The sequence below is a fragment of the Odocoileus virginianus genome, chromosome 29 (assembly GCF_023699985.2).
Source record: "Odocoileus virginianus isolate 20LAN1187 ecotype Illinois chromosome 29, Ovbor_1.2, whole genome shotgun sequence".
NCBI classification, from domain to species: Eukaryota; Metazoa; Chordata; class Mammalia; order Artiodactyla; family Cervidae; genus Odocoileus; species Odocoileus virginianus.
Window position 1 is genome coordinate 33,183,221 of NC_069702.1, and position 11,196 is coordinate 33,194,416.

Below are 11,196 nucleotides of genomic sequence, written 5' to 3' on the forward strand. Positions count from 1 at the left end.
ACCACAGCCTTGTCTAACTCAATGACACTAAGCCATGCCATGTGGGGCCATCCAAGATGGCCGGGTCATGGTGGAGAGGTCTGGCAGAATGTGGTCCACTGGAGAAGGGAATGGCAAACCATTTTTCATTCTTGCCTCGAGATTCCCATGAACAGTATGAAAAGGCAAAAATATAGGACACTGAAAGATGAACTCCCTAGGTCGGTAGGTGCCCAATATGCTACTGGAGATCAGTGGAGAAATAACTCCAGAAAGAATGAAGAGATCGAGCCAAAGCAAAACAACACCCAGTTGTGGATGTGACTGGTGATAGAAGCAAGCTCCGATGCTGTAAAGAGCAATATTGCATAGGAATCTGGAATGTTAGGTCCATGAATCAGGGCAAATTGTAAGTGGTCAAACAGGAGATGGCAAGAGTGGATGTCTACATTCTAGGAATCAGCGAACTAAAATGGACTGGAATAGGTGAATTTAACTCAGATGACCATTATATCTACTACTGTGGGCAGGAATCCCTTAGAAGAAATGGAGTAGCCATCATGGTCAACAAAAGATTCCGAAATGCAGTACTTGGATGCAGTCTCTCAAACGACAGAATGATCTCTCTTCGTTTCCAAGGCGAACCATTCAATATCACAGTAATCCAATTCTATACCCCGACTAGTAATGCTGAAGAAGCTGAAGTTAAATGGTTCTATGAAGACCTACAAAAACTTTTAGAACTAACACCCATAAAAGATGTCCTTTTCATTATAGGGGACTGCATTGCAAAAGTAGGAAGTCAAGAAATACCTGGAGTAACAGGCAAATTTGGCCTTGGAGTACAGAATGAAGCAGGGCAAAGGCTAATAGAGTTTTGCGCTGGGAGTCAGCACAATTATAGCTTCTTGATCACTAGTAATATTATGTTACTTGACTGGTTACTGGTTTTATATAAAGTTATCAATTGTAAAATTTATCTAAATAAGTCCTTACAATCTATGAACTTTTCAGTTTAATATTATATTTCAAATAAAATATTATTAAACAAGTGTAATTTATTAGACAATAGAAAAGACTAACCTCTTCTCCAAAAATGACTGTTTTTAAACATTTTGAAGCATCTCTATATTTTCTATTATAAATTTTTTTTCTAAGAACAATAATGATATTGCTTGCAATATATCATGCAAACTGGTGGTATCATTAAACAAAGTATTGTGAGAAATCTTTCACACAGTAATGTTTTATTATTGTTAATGTGGTATCTTATTTTAGAAATATGCCATGATTTCCATCCTAATTTTTTAAATGATAGTAAAAGGGTAAAAATATCACTGTCAAATTTTTGCCTATATCTGGGTTTTTTTGTTTTTGTTTTTAATTTTTAGGATAATTTCTAAAAGTAAAATTGCCAGGTGACCATATCACTATTAGCAAATTCTTCAACAGTTGGTACTAACTTGCCTATGGCTAGCAATGCCTGAAAATGGGCATTTCCCCGTAACAGAGTTACCTTCATATCAGTTTGGCTAATATGAAATATAAAAATTATGGTAACAATCCTATTGAATTCTCACCTTGTAGTGGAAAATCAATTTTGTTTTTTTCACAGTAATTTTTACATATAGAAGTTTTTAATATTTGCATGGCCACATCTATAATTATTCTCTTTTATGGTTTGTGCCTTTTGTGTCATATTTGGAGATGTTTATCTGCTTAAATAGCACATAAATATTGAACGAATTTCCTTTTGAGAAAAATTTCTCATGGCTATTCTGTTTTATATTCTTTCAAATAAACCCCAGAATTGTTTTATCTGCTCAATAAGAGTAACAACTAAAAAAAAAAAAAATCTGATTTCAACTACATTAAGCATATACAATAATTTGGGGAGGAATGATTTTTAATTTTATACTTTCCATTAGAGGAATGGAAAACCAGTTCATCTCTTCAAGATTTATTCCATGTTATTGAATAAAGTTTTGTAGTTTTAATGATGTGACATTCAATAGTTTAGGAAAGAGGCATGAAAACAGCTCACATGGATTTAAATATTTGTAAACTATAAATTATATATTAATTTTGTTATTCAGTGGTGCAAATTAAGGTATATTAAATCTATTATTTTTTATATATTTGTGTACATTATATTTACTTTTATTTATGTTATAGAATTTATATACTTGTATACACATATATATCTTAATATACACTAATTTTGTAACTGACAAGCTTAGTTTAGAATTACGTTGTTTCTAAAGTATTTTTAACAGACTATATTGGATTTGCCTACATTTAATAATTCAGTTTTCTGATGTGTAGGTTTCCATTTTGTAAAAATTTATGACCCATTTCTTCCATAAAATTGGAAGAGACTGAAATAAGAACTTGTTATCCAGACACCATATTAAATATAAATAAGAATGAATTTTGATGACCAATGATATTTTGTTTTTATTTAAATCTTTCAATAGTTTTTATCATGGGTTCTATCTTTGAGCTTTACTAAAAAAAGACTTCCTTTCCCTAAGTTTATAGGTATATTTACAAACATATTTTTCTTATTTATTATATGGTTTTTACACAGAATTTTAAAAATACCTGTGAAATATATTTTGTTACCATAAATGGAAGTAGAATTTAGGGATGCTAATTTCATTTTAAATTTATTGAAATATTCTTTCTTCCTAATTTGTAACAATCCTTTTAGGGATGTGTGCATATTTATTTTTATATGTAATTATGTGTATGTAATCTCTGCTGGATTTTTTATTGTCTTCCATCTAACTATCTGGCTATTCTTTCACCAGTACCATGATATTTAATTACTATAATTGTTCACTGTGTTTTGATATTTAATATTGCTTATTCCTGTGCATTGTCTTCAATTTAAAACCCTGGGGTTTCTTTAGTGCTGGTAGTGGGAAAGCATTAATTGATTTTTCAGGTTGGAATCTTCTGTAGATATACAGTGATGGCTATTCTGAAACATAATGGTCACTCGGTGGTAAAGAATCTTCTTGCCAATGCAGGAGATGTTGGTTTAAGACTTGTGGGGAAAATAGCCCCTGCAGATGAAAATGGCAATCCACGCCAGTATTCTCGTCTAGGAAATCCCATGGCAGGCAACAGTCCATGGGTTTGCAAATAGTCAGACACAACTTATCAACTAAAACACAACAACAATGAATCCTAAACTATATGGTTGCTGAGGGAAAAAGTGATACTGATAACTGCTGCATAAAGCTAAAGTTAAGAATGGAATGTTTGAGACAAACAAACAACAAGAAATTAGCATAGAAGCACTTTGTACTAAGTCACTTCAGTTGTGTCTGACTCTTCATAACCCTATGGACCATAACCCACCAGGTTCCTCTGTCCACAGGATTCTCCAGCCATGAATACTGGAGAGGGTTGCCATGCCCTTCTCCAGGGAATCTTCCCAACCCAGGGATCAAACCCACTTCTGTCATGTCTCCTGCATTGGCAGGTGGGTTATTTACCACTAGAGCCATCTGGGAAACCAATTTGGATAATAAATGCATACAAAGTTGCTTAACTTCACCAAGAGTGAGAAATACTGATATCAGCATCAAGATGATAGAGGACTAAGTAAATGTGGATCAAGATTGCATCAAGAATACATCTACAAATGGAATAATTCTCACAGAGTATCATCTGAACACTAGCAGAGGGCCTTGACATCTACAAGGATAAGATCACTGTGTAAGGTAACCAGGCAGGATGAAAGAAAGAAGGGGAATAGAAGAGAAGGGGAAACAGGACAGGAATAGCATCCCTATGTGGGAAGCTGAAGGATAGGGGAGATTCCCACATCCAGGGAAGACCCTTCACCAGTAAGGAGATTGGTTGGGACAGAAGGGGAGCTTTGGGGGCTATCAGAAGGTGCGGCAATTGGTCTATGGTGGGCAGGATAGCGTGAGACCCACCCAGATGGTCCATACCACAACTCTGGGCACCTCAGTCTGAGGTGTATGTCTCTGGTGTGGACAGATTCAGGATGCTGATACACAGGGTTTGGAGATTAAACCTGGGGAGAGGGCTGCTATTGGCTACAAGGAGACAGCCTGAGGAAATGGATAGGAGTGAGGAAATCTATAACTGGGAATACTTGTGGAGGAAACTCAGACTGCCATAAAAACAACATGCCATGGTTAAATGCCAAGAAAGGGGAAGCAGCCATTGCACCCTCTCTCCCCTCATGCCAGCCCTGTCTCCCAGAGCAATAGTAAGGGCCCCTGCCAGGGCTGGCTCTCTCATGCCCATGGCCAGGTGCTAGTAGGAAGGGCCTCCCTTGGGCCAGCTTTCTTGTACCCATGCTCACTGGCTCACCCGTGGGCCCATTACTGCCAGGGCTCCCTTGACTCCAGCCACAGTGCTGCATCTTTGCCCATTCTCACCAAGGCAGACTTGTGTACTCCAGGGTGGCCTTGGGAGCTGACACCTCTGGGTAGGCTCGCATGGAGAAATGAGACTTAAACCGTAGCTGAGCTCCAGGTACAATACAACTAAGGAAAAAAAAGCTCAAAATTCTCCAAGCCGTGCTTCAACAAACTTGAACCATGAACTTCCAGATGTTCAACCTGGATTTAGAAAAGACGGAAGAACCAGAGATCAAATTGCCAACATTGGTTGGATCATCGAAAAGGCAAGAGAGATCCAGGAAACTCTACTTCTTCTTTATTGACTACGCCAAAGCCTTTGACTGTGTGGATCACTACAAACTGTGGAAAATTCTTCAAGAGATGGGGATACCAGACCACTTCACCAGCCTCCTGAGAAATCTGTATGCAGGTCAAGTAGCAACAGTTATAACTGGACATGGAACAACAGACTGGTTCCAAATTGGAAAAGGAGTACCTCAAGGCTGTATATTGTCACCCTACTAATTTAACTTATATACAGAGTACATCATGAGAAATGCCAGACTGGATGAAGCACATTTTGGAATCAAGATTTCTGGGAGAAACATCAATTAACCTCAGATATGCAGATGACATCATCCTTATGGCAGAAAGTGAAGAGGAAGAGCCTCTTGATGAAAGTGAAAGAGGAGAGTAAAAAAGTTGACTTAAAACTCAACATTCAAAAAACTGAGATAGTGGCATCTGGTCCTATCACTCACTGGCAAATAGATGGGGAAACAATGGAAACCATGACAGAGTTTTATTATTTTGTGCTCCAAAATCACTGCAGATGGTGACTGCAGCCATGAAATTAAAAGACACTTGCTCCTTGGAAGGAAAGCTATAGGCAACCTAGACAGCATATTAAAAAAACAGAGACATTAATTTGCCAACAAAGATCCGTCTAGTCAAAGTTATGGTTTTTCCAGTGATCATGTAGGGATACGAGAGTTGGATTCTAAAGAAAGTGGAGCACTGAAGAATTGATGCTTTTGAACTGTGGTATAGGAGAAGACTCTTAGTCTCTTGGACTGCCAGGAGATTACACCTGTCTATCCTAAAGGAAATCAGTCCTGTATAGTCATTAGAAGGACCGGTGCTGAAGCTGAAACTCCAATAATTAGGCCACCTGATGTGAAAAACTGACTTATTGGAAAAGTCCTTTGTGTTTTTGGAAAGATTGAAGGCAAGAGGAGAAGGGGATGAAAAGGATGAGATGGTTGGATGTCATCACCGACTCAATGGACATGAGTCTGAGCAAGTACTGTGAGTTGGTGATGGACAGAGAAGCCCGGTGTGCTGCAGTCCATGGGGTGGAAAAGAGTTGGACACAACTGAACTGAATGAGAAAAAAAAAATACCTAGACACAAATGAAAATGAAAACACAACAATATAAAATCTTTGGGACATAGCAAAAGTAGTTTTAATAAGGAAGTTTATAACCATACAAGCTTACCTCAAGAAACAAAAATCTCAAAAGAAAAACCTAACCTTACTCCTAAAGCAATCAGAGATGGAACAAAATCATAAGAATCAGAGGAGAAATAATTGAGGTGAATTAAACAATATGAAGGCCAATGAAACTAAAAAGCTGATCTATGAGAAGTTTAACAAAATTGATAAACCTTTAGCTAAACTCATCAAGTAAAATAAAAAGGTGGGGGATAACTCAAATCAATAAAAGTAGAAATGGAAAAGAATCTATGAATGACACCACAGAAATACAAAGTATCATAAGAGACTACTATTAGCAACTACTTGCCAATAAAATGAACAACCTAGAAGAGATGGACAAATTTCTTTTGTTGAAAGAAAATTTGAAAGGTACAGTCTTTCAATACTGAAACAGGAAGAAATCACAATTAGGGAAATTGAAACTGTTTTAAAAAGAAAAAGAAAAAAAACTTCCAACAAACAAAAGCCCAGGTGAATTCCATCAAACATTTAGAGAAGAGTTAATACCTATTATTCTCCAACTATTTCAAAAAATTACAGAGGAAGGGACACTTCAAAGTTCATTCTACAACATACACACATAAATCAATATGATATACCAAGTTAACAAACTGAAGAATAAAAACCATATGATCACCCCAATAGATCCAGAAATATTTTTTTATAAAATTCAACACCTATTTATGATTAAAAAAAAAAACTTTCCAGAGAGTGGACATAGAGCAAATACAATGACAAACCATCAGAAAACGTCAGAAAATGGACCACACCTGATCAGAAGAGAAAAGACAATGAGGTAAAAACAAGAAGCAACATTTGAAGCATCAAGGATAAATCAAGCATTCCCAATGGTAATCTAATATCAGTTTTTGATGAAGAGAACAGAGAGAATTACTGTGAATCACATTTATAGAAATCATTGCTGAGAAATTTTTAAAATTTGGAAAAACAAAAGAACTCAGATGCAAAGTATTCTCCAAGTATGGGCTACTTTAAAAATAAATCCACATGCAGACATGTCAGTGAAATTTTAAAATATCAAAAAAAGTGTCTTAAACTACCAGAGGATAAAAGAAATTTTACAAGTGAATAGGTACTGTCAGTCTTCATCAAGGAAAATAGCAGGATGGAGATAAAAATGTATTACCAGTAACATGTTAAATAAATGACTAAACCTAAAATTTAATATCTAGCTATGCTTTCATTTTGGGGCTTCCCTGGTGGCTTAGAGGGTAAAGTGTCTGCCTTCAATGCAGGAGACCCAGGTTCGATCCCTGGGTCAGGAAGTTCCCCTGGAGAAGGAAATGGCAACCCACTCCAGTACTCTTGCCTGGAAAATCCCATGGACAGAGGAGCTTTCATTTACAACTGAGCACACAAGAGATAGGTCTTTATGTGTACAATAATGAGTATATAGTGTAATGCCCTCAATAGTGATAATAATAATAAACTACTAAAGAGTAGACAATTCTAAAGGAAATTAACCGTGAGCAGTCCATAGCATCACAAAGAGTTCAACATGACTTAGTGACTGAACAACAGAGAATTTAATTCAGCAAATAGAAGAGGAACCATGAGAGAAAGTGTAGGATAGAACCACTGCTCAGGGTAGCAGTTGATATATTTTGTCAATGAATTTGATTGTTTTGCATATAAAGTAATACTGTTCTTAATTATGCTTGAAAATACTTTAAAAATGATAAAATTATTGGGCAGACTGCAATAAATATTTTGGCATTTTGATCCTAAAAGATAAATATATTTAGGAATAATGTAGATTAATATTTAATTTTTTAATTTAAATACTAAAGAGTAATCATTTTACATAAACATTTTAAAACAAAGACGCCAAAGACATTTCACTTTGTTTGATAACTTGATTTGTATGATAACAATTTTTCAGACTTTTTTGAAAATGGCTTTATTCTGATAATTCCACATATATGGATTTTCTTTTTTTTCTTTCCTTATTCTTTGGTCTATCAGGCTTGATATACAACATGCTCCCTATTCATGAATTCATGTATAACTAATTCATGTATTTCAACATTTCTAGGAAATTATTAGCCATTATTTCTCAAAAGGTTGCTTCTACTATATGCTTTTCTTCACTTCTGAGACTTAACTGAATGTACATTTTATTATACTTCTATTATGTATACTTTTTGTTAAATTTTTTCTAGTCTTCCATTCTCATTTCTTTTTTGCTGAATTATTTTCGAATGTTTGTTCCAATTTACTAATCCTCTCTTCAAATTTTGTTTCTTTTAAACACATTAAATTTGTATTTCATATGCTGTGTCATCCAAATATCTGACTTTCTGGCAGAGCTACCTAAATCAGCTATTTTGAAGAAAATTAAAAAAAAAATAACAACAGTTATGTGATTGACAAGATGGAAGTGTTGCTGTTGATTAGGCAGTTTCTTTACCATCTGAGCCACCAGGATTTCCCAAAATACCTATGGACTATATGTATTACCTGGTTTAGTACTCAGTGCTATAGAGACTTCTGAGATTCTAACTATTCATGAATAACTTCCTAAATATTTCCTCCTATGTGACAGTGCTGCACTCAATATGCCAGCAGATTTGGAAAACTCAGCAGTGGCCACGGGACTAGAAAAGGTCAGTTTTCATCCCAATCCTCAAAAAAGATAATGCCAAAGAATGCTCAAACTACCGCACAATTGCACTCATCGCACATGCTAGAAAAGTAATGTTCAAAATTCTCTAAGCCAAGCTTCAGTGATACATGAACTGTGAACTTCCAGATGTTCAAGCTGGTTTTAGAAAAGGTAGAGGAACCAGAGATCAAATTGCCAATATCTACTGGATCATTAAAAAAGCAAGAGAGTTCCAGAAAAACATGTATTTCTGCTTTATTGACTATGCCAAAATCTTTGACTGTGTGGATAACAGTAAACTGTGGAAATTCTTCAAGAGATGGGAAAACCAGACCACCTGACCTGCCTCTTGAGAAACCTGTATGCAGGTCAGGAAGCAACAGTTAGAACAGGACGTGGAACAACAGACTGGTTCCAAATAGGAAAAGGAGTACGTCAAGGCTATATATTGTCACCCTGCTTATGTAACTTATATGCAGAGAACATCATGAGAAATGCTGGGCTGTAAGAAGCACAAGCTAGAATCAAGATTGCCAGGAGAAATATCAATAATCTCAGCTATGCAGATGACACCACCCTTATGGAAGAAAGTGAAGAGGAACTAAACAGCCTCTTGATGAAAGTGAAAGTAGAGTGAAAAAGTTGGCTTAAAGCTCAACATTCAGAAAACTAAGATCATGGCATCCAGTCCCGTCACTTCATGGCAAATAGATGGGGAAACAGTGGCTGACTTTATTTTTCTGGGCTCCAAAATCACTGCAGATGGTGATTGCAGCCATGAAATTAAAAGACACTTACTCCTTGGAAGGAAAGTTATGACCGACCTAGACAGCATATTAAAAAGCAGAGACATTATTTTGTCAACAAATGTCCTTCTAGTCAAGACTATGATTTTTCCAGTAGTCACATATGGATGTGAGAGTTGAACTATAAAGAAAGCTGAGCTCTGAAGAATTGATGCTTTTGAACTGTGGTGTTGGGGAAGACTCTTGAGAGTCCCTTGGACTGCAAGGAGATCCAACCAGTCCATCCTAAAGGAGATCAGTCCTGGGTTTTCACTGTAAGGACTGATGTTGAAGCTGAAATTCCAATACTTTGGCCACCTGATGTGAAGAGCTGACTCATTGAAAAAGACCCTGATACTGGGAAAGATTGGGGGCAGGAGGAGAAGGGAATAGAGGATGAGATGGTTGGATAGCATCACTGACTCAATGGACTTGAGACGATTGGGTAAACTCCGGGAGTTGGTGATGGACAGGGAAGCTTGGTGTGCTGCAGTCTGTGGGATTGAAAGAGCCAGACATGACTGAGCGACTGAACTGAACTGAATTGATGAGGTTCTTCATTTACTCCTGGGCATTGCTCTTTCTATGAAATATGTACTTTTTAAAATATATATATATATATATTTGCACCTTTCTTTTGTGCATTTTTGTCCTCCTTTATATTTCTTTTTAAATTGCTCTTTGTTGAGCTAAATTTTTTTATATATCAATTAGTATGAATAAAACAAAAATTAGCACCGAAGTAAATAACTTTAGGCTACTGACTCATTCTTTTATTTAAAAATCTGAACAAATTTTAAGATCAGGACAGACATAATTGTCTTTGTAATCTAGGAATAATGCTCACTACTCAATCTACTCACCACTTTGCTCTACATTACCTCACAAAAGCATTGCAGCAGAGATTCTAATGTTAATTCACTTCTTCATGCCCCTGGCTAGTCATATGCCCATACAAGAATCTAATGCATAGATTTGCCTTACTATAATAGCTGTGTGTAGATTAGTGAGGTTTTAACTGCAAAATAGTTGAACTTTCTTAGAAACATTACAGTAAAGCAATCAAATGATATAAACACTTCAGGTTAATGGTAAAGCTGGGAAACTTACTGAACAAGGAAATGTCTAAGAATATGACTTACATACAACACAATATTCTACAAGTGTTTTAATTTCTCCTGTTTCCTCTTTGTCAGTTTGTTTCTAAAATTAGTCACCTCCTTTCTCACTGAAAGATTTCTAAGAGCTTTAGTGTTAGGAAAAGATTACTACGATAGTCCATAAAGTTGGGCTTCATTTCTAAGTGGTTTTAAAATGGTTGGCTTTATGTTGTCATTTGAATGGTATTCAGAAAGCCTTCCCTTAAGTATATTCAAAATTCAGAGGGCTTCATCATTTGAAATTTTACTGTTCAGGGCTTATGGTTTTCATATTATTAAAAATAAAACCCACTGAATGTAGCTAAAAGCAATATGAGCATGAAGATCACACAAATAATTCAATAGAAAGATTATCTAACATAGGATTTAGGATCATAAATTTACACTTAAGGCCTTAGTGAAAAGTCCTTTTTTCTAATCAACTGCTTTCTTTCTTATTTAGATGTCATCATTCTTGCCTCTGCATACAAAATTCCATATTACCATTTCTAATATGATTTCCAAATGTTTGGCAATTTCTGGGAACTTCAGAAACTTTATCCTCATAAATTTAAAATTAATTTACATATTATCAAATCAACTTATTATTTCAGTGTTTTATACCACCACTTGTAAGTAAAGGGCAAAATATATCTCAACATAAAAGAATCATAAGACAGTATAATGCTACCTAGATGTACAACACTGGAACTCAACAGGAGCCAATCTTAGCTCATCAGCCTTGCCATGAGTGCAATGCTTCACTTTGTTTTATGAGCAC